At 41.6% G+C, this 11,091-nt stretch overlaps 2 non-coding genes across 2 annotated transcripts; both read left to right on the top strand.

Annotated features, from left to right (window-relative positions):
- The first annotated feature begins 663 nt into the window (after positions 1-663).
- LOC148576618 (small nucleolar RNA R71) lies at positions 664-767 on the top strand. The gene has a single exon (XR_015904575.1). It is a non-coding gene; the product is annotated as a small nucleolar RNA R71 (small nucleolar RNA).
- A 9,573-nt stretch (positions 768-10,340) lies between these two features.
- Positions 10,341-10,447, top strand: LOC148576617 (small nucleolar RNA R71). Its single transcript, XR_015903973.1, has one exon. It is a non-coding gene; the product is annotated as a small nucleolar RNA R71 (small nucleolar RNA).
- The last annotated feature ends 644 nt before the right edge of the window (positions 10,448-11,091 follow it).

Genomic DNA, 11,091 nt, shown 5'->3' with positions numbered 1-11,091 from the left:
TGACTCATGGTTGCCATCATTCCTTCTATCCGGTTTAATTGATCTTGAAATTGTTGGTTCGGATTAAGTTGGGTAGGTTGATTATTTTGGCCATGATATGATGGTTGGGGGTAAGTGTTTTGTGTGGCTTGGTATGATCTTTGGTTGGAGTTTTGGTATGTGGAATTGTTATGTTGGTTGTGGTTGTAAGGTTTGTGGTTTTGTGGTTGGGTTTGTTGGTTCCCCCACCCAAAGTTTGGGTGATTTTTCCATCTTGGGTTGTAAGTGTTGGAATGTGGATCATATGATTGCCTTTGTTGGTTTCCCACATAGTTGGCCTCTTCCCAATCACCTCCTTCAATGCTTACTTCCTCTTGATCTTGTGTGTGTATTGCAGCCACTTGCTTTGTTTCTAATTGCCTGGTAAGCTCTGCTAGTTGCTTGGCAAACACCTTGTTTTGGGCTAGAATTGTATCAACATGGTTCAGCTCCATGACTCCCTTAGTTTTGTGCCTTTCTGATGCATAGTAGTACTCATTCTCAGCCACTGTCTCAATCACTTCAATGGCTTCTTCCACAGTCTTTTTCCTGTTTAATGAACCTCCCGATGAATGGTCTACCGCCTTCCTTGATTCATAAGAAAGTCCATCATAGAAAATATGCAATTGCACCCAGTCATGGAACATGTCTGGTAGGCATTTCCTTGTCAAATCCTTGAATCTCTCCCATGCCTCGTAGAGAGTTTCACCATCTTGTTGTCTAAAAGTCTGAACCTCAGATCGAAGCCTATTGACCTTTTGTGGGGGGTAGAAACGTGCCAGAAACTTGCTTTCCACATCATCCCATGTTGTTAGACTCCCCCTTGGGAATGATTCCAGCCACTTAGCTGCTTTGTCCCTAAGTGAAAATGGGAACAAAAGCAGTTTATAGGCATCTTCCTGGACTCCATTGGACTTCACAGTGTCACAAATTCTCAGGAATTTTGTGAGATGTTGGTTGGGATCTTCATTAGCACTCCCACCAAATGAACAATGATTCTCCACAAGTGATATTAGCTGTGGTTTGAGTTCAAAATTGTTGGCCTGAATGGGTGGTTTCTGGATGCTGCTACCACAATTCCCAGAGGTTGGGTTTATGTATGAACTAAGAACCCTCCTCTCAGGAATGTCATTGTTTCCATCAGCTCTCTCATGGTTGTGAACTTCTCTATCCATGTTGAGATCTAAAGCTTCCTCAAAATTGTCCTCAGATTCTCCTTCAGATTCCTCTTCTCCCACTACTCTCTTCCCTCTTGCTTTCCTTCTCAGTCTATGAAGGGTCCTCTCTGGTTCGGTATATGGAGGAGTTGATGTCTCTCCTCTCCTACCTGTCATACAAGAACACAGCACAGGCACAAACAAGTGAAATACTCTTGGTTAATGGAAGAGTATGGTTAGAGCAATTGAGGAATTAATTCAAACAGTTAGTGAGTCAGTGAGTTAGTTGCTTGAATTTAAAGGCATAAAGAAAGAAAGCATGTAACCGAGTGCAGAAATTAAAATTCAACAAGTAACTTGAACAGAATTAACAAAGCAAGAGAAATTGCTCAATCTAGTTAGCTTCCAATTGGAGAATTGTCAATCAAAAACCAATCCCCGGCAACGGCGCCATAAACTTGATGCGCATAAACTAGTTATGCTACGATTTAGGACATTGCACGATCGGCAAAATTCCTTCCGGCAAGTGCACCGATTATCGTCAAGTAAAAACTCACAATAGAGTGAGGTCGAATCCCACAAGGATTGGTTGAGTGAGCAATTCGGATTAGAAGTGTGTTCTAGTTGAGCGGAATCAAGATTGAGATGAGAATTGCGGAATGTAAAATTGGCGGGAAAAGTAAATGACAAGAAATTGAAATGGCGGAATCTTAAATTGCATGAATTAAAGAGCAGAAACTAAATTGCTGAAATTAAAAGGGAATGGGGGTGATTGCATGAATTGAGTTGCAGAATGTAAAGAGAAGATGGAAATCAGAATTGGGGGATTCATTGGGTTATAGGAGATATTGAGATCTCCGAATCAAAACATGTTTATCTCTTCCTCAAGCAATGCGTTCATTGAATTTTGCTTGGCAATCTTATATGATTGGATCCCAATCCCTTGGTTCACCAATTCTCTCTAAAAATGAACAAATTCCCAATCCCTTGGTTTAAATGTTCATAAGAAGAGATGATGCTCGATCACTGATTATACCACACAGTTTCATGAACCACAATTTGGTAGGATTACATGTCACAATATCCATCCAAACCCCAATCCAATTCACTGTGAGAAAGCTTCTCTAGCATGAATCCTCCATTCCTTTCCCAAGGTTCCGAAGGATTCCAATTATGGGTAGTTTCTTTCCCAAGACAACTACCCAATGGAATTAGATCGAGAAGCTTTCTAACAAAATTCAAGAGAAAAGATTGAAGAAGAAGATAAACTATTATTGATTCATTGAATTACAATAGAGCTCCCTAACCCAATGAAAGGGGGTTTAGTGAGTCATAGCTCTGAATTCAATTACAAAGATATGAAAACTAGCTAAAAGTGAAGGTAAAAGTCCTTTCTAACTTAAATTCTATCCTATTTATACACTTTCTATATTGAGCTTCTGTTGTGTTTCTTGGGCTTTGAGGCCTCTCCCTGCTTTCCTTTTGCCTTGGGTTTATGATCCATAATCTTGATGAGGCTGCTGATCCAAATTCTGTAACATTCATTGAGCCAACTTAGTGATAATCAAATAATGGCACATGACTCAATAAATTGAAATTTCAGACTCATCAATCCTTCAGGCCCAATCCCATAAACCATGATATTCAATTGGGTTTCATACCAGAATAAGTTTAAGTTAATGTTTGTGCTCAAATACTAACTTAAACCACAATATTTTTGGTCCAGAAACCTTTTCCAAGAGTGGCGTTTAAGTTGCAGTTCAAGCTTAAACTGCAGCTTAAACGCCAGACACTTCCAGTGAGGCCTTTTGTAGAAGCACGTTTAAGCTTCAGTTTAAGGTTAAACTGAAGCTTAAACGTGGAAATGGAAGAAGGCAGCCCTGGAGAGTCATGTAGTCGAACACGTTTAAGCTTCAGTTTAAGGTTAAACTGAAGCTTAAACGTGGATATAGGAAGGGCAGCCCTGGAGGTCGAACACGTTTAACCTCCAGTTTAAGGTTAAACCGGAGGTTAAACGTGGAAATGGAAGGAGGCATCCTGGAGGTCGAACACGTTTAACCTCCAGTTTAAGATTAAACTGGAGGTTAAACGTGGAAGCTTAGAAGGGTAGCCCTGGAGGTGTCGAACACGTTTAAGCTCCAGTTTGAGGTCAAACTGGAGCTTAAACGTGGAAATGGAGAGAGCAACCCTGGAGGAGAAAACTTGGTCGAACACGTTTAAGCTCCAGTTTGAGGTCAAACTGGAGCTTAAACGTGGAAATGGCTCCCTGGTGCTTTTCCCATTCTGGCGTTTAACCTCCAGTTTAAGGTTAAACTGGAGGTTAAACGTGGAACTCCTTCCTGAGTGGCATTATCATTCTGGCGTTTAACCTCCAGTTTAAGGTTAAACTGGAGGTTAAACTTCAATTCCAGCATTTCTTAGCCTTCCTGATTCTGGCGTTTAAGCTCCAGTTTAGGCTTAAACTGGAACTTAAACTCCACATGTGATATTCAAGCTTCCTTTATTGATTTTGTTGCTTCCTTGCTTAGCCTCTTCTTCCCTGAAATCATCCAAACAATTGCATCAAAGTCTTGCAAAATTTCATGAGAAATCTTCCATTCATAGAATTCAAGTAATATAACTAAAACTCATGGAATTTGCATTAAAATCATACTGTTTGGATGGTTCATTGCTTTGTTCTTCATTTAACCATTTTTGGTTACTTTAAGCTCAAGAAAATGCATAAAACAACTAAAACTAACAGAAAAATGCTAGTGAAACTAGCCTAAGATGCCTTGGCATCACAACTTAGTTAACGTGGGAGTTAACGTGGCTTATTGGGGTTTGTGTGGGTTCCTTCCAACGTTAGTGGCAATGTTTGGTGTCACTAACGTTGTCGACCACTTTGTCTCCTCACGTTAGCTTCCACGTTAACTAGGTTAACGTGGAAGTTAACGTGGCTTATTGTGACTTGGCCAACGTTAGTGACAAAGTTGAATGTCACTACCGTTGGCTTCCCCTTTACTTCTTAACGTTAGAGGCCACGTTAACTAAGTTAACGTGGCAACTAACGTGGCCACTTATGAGCTTGGTCCAACGTTAGTGATAATGTTAAGTGTCACTAACGTTGGCTCCATTTCCTTTCTTCCACGTTAGAGTTCACGTTAACTTAGTTAACGTGACTCTTAACGTGGGCAATGATGGCTTCGAGAGCGTTATTGGCAATTACTTTTCTCGTTAACTTTGCAAGTTACTCCCATTCCATGTTAGTGTTAACGTTAGTGTAACTAACGTAGCCACTAATGTGGTTCTTCTTTGCTTCCTTTGTCCTGAAATCCAGCAATAAAGTGCATCAAAGTTCTAGTCCAAGTCATGGGAAATGAAACATCCAATTTGTCCTTAAATTCATGTGAAATCCTCATGAAATCATGTAAAGTGCACAATGTATGCTTGAATCAAGATGTAAGTGAATATCTACCCAAAACTAGCTTATTTCCTATGGGAATTCATGAAACTACCCTAAAAACAGTAAAGAAAAGGTCAGTGAAACTGGCCAAAATGCCCTGGCATCACAACACCAAACTTAAAGCTTGCTTGTCCCTAAGCAAGTACTGGAACAAGAGAATGATGAATGGAATGCCAAGAGAAATGAGTCATTCTTGTGGAAGTCATGTCCCTGGTTTTATGGTGGTTTCATGCATAGCAACTTAGGTTCATTCCTGGCTTTCAGACCTTTATCATGTCCTAGAATACTCACTGTGATTGCATCCCATGAGACTTTTATTCATTGATCCTTTTGTTGTTATTTCAGGGCTTATTTTTATTCTTAAGCTAAGTGCTCTGTAAGGGGGCAACTCTTTAAAATAAGCTTTCAGCCAACACTCCCGAACCAGTTGGTTCAAGGTGCTAGGTGTTGAAGCACCCCTAAGGACTTACTTGCTCAAGTCTCTCCCCCATACATATACACCACAGGCACATAGTTTATTTATTTTCTTTTCTTGAGACCTTGGTGTCCAGCACCTCTTTGGGTTACTAAATGCTCTGCGTTGAGGGTTACTCTTGATAGTGGACTTTCAGCTGATAATCCCGAGTTAGTTAACCCAAGTTACCAAGTGATAAGGCACCCCTAAGAGCTTATTCATCCAAGTAGATCCCTCACACAGGAGCACCACAGACACATGCCTCAAGATCAAAACCATTGGTGCCTAGCCTTATTGCTTACTCTTTTTCTTTTATTTTTCAACCTTTATTGTTCTTTCCCTTTTTCTTATTTGGATCTTCTTATTTAGCTAGTCTCATGGGGTGTTTCTCAAGCACAGTATTCATGACAGATAGTTGTCCTCCCACCTTATGGTTGAACCAACTTAGCTAACTTATGATCACACCATAAACTCATGAACTTACTCCATAGTATGAACTCTTCTCTGGTCTTTAAAAACACTCATTCTCTTTTCATTTGATTTAAAGGGACAAACATACAAGTAAGCAAAGTAAGGGTGCTGTGACATAAAGACCAGCAAACATAGACCTTTTCAACATAAAAACTTAAAAGACAGAATTTAAAAGGTTTAAACATAACATGGAAGCAAGTTCTATTTCATACAAGATCTTCCTTATTCAAAGCATAGAAAAAGATGGACCAAAGAAGGAACGTCACCACCTTTTACTCTTTTGGATACCCATGCTTTCCTCCTTGTGTCTTCTTTGTGTCCTCTTGCATTCCCTCGCATCCGTGCCAATCTTGCTTGCTTCCAATCCTCAAGTGCCTTCCTCACTGATTCATGACTCTCTTCCACCTTTTGTCTTTTTTCTCGTGCTAATTCATCCCTCATTTCTTCATACCTTGTGATTCCTGGATGCAATATAGGCAGCTGTCCTACCAAGTAACCGAGCCTGGCTTGAGTATTTATATGATGCCCAGTCTCGCCCAGGTAAACTCCTTCTGCGAATGCCCTTTGCTCGTCCAATAGTTCTGCCTGTTCTATCTGTCTTCGATGCATCTCATGTATATGTGCACCTTGATGTGCTTGGATATTGATTAGCCTCTGGATGGATTCTTGTTGCTCATTTTGCCTTTGTTCCATCCTGTGGAATATTTCACTCTATTGTTGCCCTTGACTCAATTGCTGATCCATCATTTGCTTTTGCCACTCCCCTTGTTGAGTCATCCATCTTGAGAGTGACTCCTCTTGCTGCCCCATCATCTGTAGTTGAAGCTCTCTCTGTGCTCCTTGGCTTTCCAAATATTGTCGAGATAGCCCATCAATGGCTTCCTGCAATTCGTGCATATCCAAGGTGGCTGGTGCTTGCCCCTCTAAGACTTGTCCTTCCACTACTTGAGGGGCTGTCCTCTTCCTTTGCTTCCGTTGAGGCAAGGGGGATGCGGTAGCATGCATTCGTCGAACGGTTATTGGAATGCCCTCTTTTATCCACACGGGGTCCTCATCTTCAAACACCACCCCAGCTTTCTTGCACAGTCGGTAAATAGTGCTGGGGTAACCTAACATTCCTCTTGAGTCGCTTTTCTCTGCCATTTTTCTAATGCCTTCTGCTATGAGTTCATGAACCTTGATCTCTCCTCCTTTGAGTATACAATGTACCAGTGTGGCTCTCTTGAGATTCACCTCCGAGTTGTTCGCTGCTGGGAGGATGGACCTCCTTATAATTTTGAACCACCCCTTTGCTTCCGGAGTGAGATCTGCTCTCTTAATGAACCTTGGTCTCCTATCTGCATATCTTTCCCAGTCAGCTCCTGGTACACAAATGTCTTGCACAATCTGGTCATGATTAGGGTTGTTGTCCATTCTTGAATGATAACTCTCTTCTTCAAACGGTATGTACCGCAGTTTTAATGCCTTCATGACACTCATGGGACCAAAATCCACAATCTTTCCTCTCACAAAGCTTGTATATGACTCATCTGCCTTATCATATCGGACCGCATTTGCATAAAACTCTCTTATAAAATTTGCATTCACCTTAATGACCGGATCAGTGAGGAGCTCCCATATTCTCTTTTCTACCTTCTTTGTGATTTCGGGACACTCAGTTTTCCTAACTTGAAATCCCAGCTCATAAATGATCTCCCTTTCCACCATCCACCCGTATTTCAATGCATGGTGCAAGCTTCTAAATCTCTTTTCATTATACGGGTGTTGCCCCTTAGGTTCCTTTCCCTTCCTTCTTTTAGAGCTCGAAGATGCCATGAATGAGGGTTAATATGTGAAGTTAGCAATGGTGTGGAGACTTTTGGTTGTTTAGGGTTAAGTGCAATGAAGGGAGTGAAGGGGAATCCGAAATGGGGAGGTGTGAAGAGTGGGGTACGGAACAAGGATCACTTATATAGAGAGGTTGTGAGTGAATGGAGGGTGTGGATTGATGGAGTGGTTGTTTGATGGAAGGTTAGGGTTGTGCATGGAGAAAGGACAAGGATCATCACTTTATGATGGAGATTGCTCGGTCTTCAAAGGTCCCATTCTTTTCAATGTTGCATGGCAACATTTTCCAATGCCTTCCCTTTTTAGAACAAGTGTGTAGTTTCTCCTCATGAAGTGGCCGAACCTTTCCCATTTAATTGTCCAACCAATCCCCTTCAAGGCTCCTCTCCTTTTCCCTATAAAGATAAAATAAGAAAAGTAAGAATTTATATCATAAAAAAAAAACAATTTAAACTTCATGGCTAGAATAATAAAAAGAAGAAAAGATTTTGTTTATTCATGAACTCCAACTAACTAACTAACTGTGTATCCTTATATGCACATTAGTGGCACCATGGGGTGACACCAAACTTAGTTTGTAGCACTGTGATGAAAATTTCTGTTCAAAGCTCCAAGACTGGCATGCTCTCAGTTGCATTCATGCTTTCTTGGCATGCTTTGAACACCAAACTTGTTCTTCACTATATACTGCATATTAAGGATTTCACCAAGTTTTTGTCAAGTTTGGGTTGGAATTCATGAATATTTACTTATTCACTAGTAAAAGCTCATAAAACATGGGTTGCCTCCCATGAAGCGCTTCTTTAGCGTCACTAGCTTGACGTTTCTCCTTCATCAGGGAGGTTGATAATGCTTCAAGTCCTCCCCTCTTGCCTTGGACTTATATCCATTGGTTGTATCAATGATCTCTACATGTTCCAAGGAGAGAACTCTGTTGATAGTGAAGACCTTAGGTAACTGAGATGGTACAGTTGGGAGATTAGGAGAGATATCTGGGAAGTAAGCTGAGATCACTTTATCCCCTGGAGAGAAGCCTTCTGTAGGGATCTTCTTGTTCCTCTACCCCCTTGGTACCTTCTTCCTTGTCCCTTTTGATGTTTCCTTGCTTTTGGTGACTTCTTCTTCTAAGGAAATTTTGTTGTTGTCTTCACATGTTTCTGGTGGTTTAGGTTCCTCCAGCTTTTCCTTGAGTTGTGACAACTGCTTATTTCCTTGTTCACCAACCAAGGGTTTTCCCAGATGGGCTGGTTGTGCTTCAATGCTTGCTTCCTCTGTCAGCATCTCATTATGATCTTTGCTTGGTTCTTTGTTTTCTTGGTCTGTTTCTTGTGAGAGTTTGAAGACATTAAAGCTGAGTCGTTCATCGTGGATCCTCAATATTAGCTCTCCTTGCTCCACATCTATGAGTGCTCTGGCTGTAGCTAGGAATGGTCTTCCCAATATGATTGGGTGAGTGGGACTCTCTTCCATGTCCAAGATGACAAAGTCTGTGGGACGAAAGTACTTCCCAACCTTTACCAATACATTTTCCACCATTCCTATTGCTTGTTTTTGAGTTTTGTCTGCCAGCCTTATGACTACATCTGTGGGCATTATCTCATTGATCTTCAGCCTCTTTACCAGGGATAAGGGCATTAAGTTGATGCTGGCCCCCAAATCGTAGAGTGCTTTATCAAACATTGTTTCTCCTATGGCACAGGGGACATGAAAACTCCCCGGATCTTTTCTTTTTGTAGGCAACTGTGGTTGAATGAGGGCACTGCACTCCTTGTTCATCACTATAGTTTGGCCTCCCTTGAGTGAGCTTTTCCTGGGAAGCAGCTCCTTCATATACTTGATGTATGCAGGCATTTGTTGAATAGTCTTGATGAATGGTATGTTGACATGCAGAGATGTAAACAAATCTAGAAACCTTGAGTATATTCTCTTCTCCACAGCACCATTGAGTAGTTGGGGAAAAGGTGCATAGAGTCTCAGCAGCTCCTGTTGTGAGATTTCTGGTTCTTGATGATCTTTTTCCTTCTTCTCTACCGAGGTATCTTCAGGTTGTTCTGACAACTTGCTTGGCTTGTCCTCAGTCTCATTATCACTTATAGTGACCATCTTGCAATCTTCCCATCTTACTTTCTTTGTTTCACCTCTCGGATTCTTCTCTGTGTCACTTGGAAATCCATCTGTGGGTTTGGGAATTTGCTCAGAGAGATACCCCACTTGAGATTCCAACCTCTTGATTGTGTCTCCCTGGTTCTTGAAACTGGCTCGCACTTCCTCCTTGAACACCTTGTTGTCTTGAATCTCCTTGTCTATGCCTTCAAGTAGATTCTCAATCCTTGAGAGTCTGTCATCAAATGATTGTAGATCGTGATTAGAGGTGGAAGGATGAGGTAAGTTATTTTGGTTTTGATGTGGATGTGGAGAGGTGTTGTTATGGGAGTGTTGATATGGCCTAGATGTGAAATATTGGTGAGCTGCATTGTTGGAATTTGGGCGTCTTTGATCAAGGCTTTGGTCTTGTTGATTTCCCCACCCAAAGTTTGGGTGATTCCTCCATCCAGGGTTGTAGATCTTGGAGTATAGGTCATGGTTTTGCCTAGGTGAATTTCCAATGTAGTTGACTTGCTCCTGACTTCCCTCTGCTTCTTCATTCACTCCTTCTTGGGTTGTTGATGAAGTGGTGATTGCTGCTACTTGGTTCCTCTCCATCTTCTTGGTGAGGTCAGCCAGCTGCTGGGTAATGAGCTTGTTTTGGGCCAGCAGAGCATCTACATTGTTTCGCTCCATTACTCCTCTTGTGTTCCCTCTTTCGGAAGCATAGAAGTAGTCATTCTCTGCTACAGTTTTAATGACATCTATGGCCTCCTCAATGGTCTTCTTCTTGTTCAAAGATCCTCCGGATGAATGGTCTACGGCCTTCTTTGACTCATAAGAGAGCCCTTCATAGAAAATGTGCAGCTGCACCCATTCATTGAACATATCTGGTGGGCACCTCCTTGTTAGGTCTTTAAACCTCTCCCATGCTTCATATAGAGTCTCACCATCTTGTTGCCTGAAAGTTTGGACCTCAGCTCTCAGCCTATTGATTCGTTGAGGGGGGAAAAATCTTGCTAAGAATTTGTTCACCACATCTTCCCAAGTTGTCAAGCTCTCCTTTGGGAAAGACTCCAGCCACTTGGCTGCCTTATCCTTGAGTGAGAATGGAAATAAGAGCAGTCTATAGGCGTCAGGATGAACACCATTAGACTTCACTGTGTCACATATTCTCAGGAAGGTGGTTAGATGTTGATTGGGGTCTTCTTGGACACTTCCTCCGAACGAACAGTTGTTCTGAACAAGGGTGATGAGCTGTGGTTTTAGTTCAAAATTGTTGGCATGGATGGTTGGCTTTTGAATGCTACTTCCACAGTTTCCTGGGTTTGGATTGATGTAAGAGCCTAAAACTCTTCTATCCTCCCCAGCATGATTTGCTCGACCTCTTCTGCCATGGTTGTGAGTCTCTTCTTCATGATGGTTTTCCATGTTTTCTTCCATGTTTGGTTCAAAGTATTCCTCAAAGTGTTCCTCCTTTTCTTCAGCACCAACTACACATTTTTCTCTTGCCTCCCTCCTTAGTCTAAGGAAGGTCCTCTCAGGTTCAGAATCAAAGAAAGTTGAAGCCCCGCTTCTTCTCCCTGTCATACAACCAACAAGTACAAGCAAGGAAAATAGATGCAGAAAGTATT

This window comes from Arachis ipaensis, chromosome B1, assembly GCF_059453495.1.
Source record: "Arachis ipaensis isolate K30076 ecotype BB chromosome B1, ASM5945349v1, whole genome shotgun sequence".
NCBI lineage: Eukaryota > Viridiplantae > Streptophyta > Magnoliopsida > Fabales > Fabaceae > Arachis > Arachis ipaensis.
This window is presented reverse-complemented; position numbering and strand designations above follow the sequence as displayed.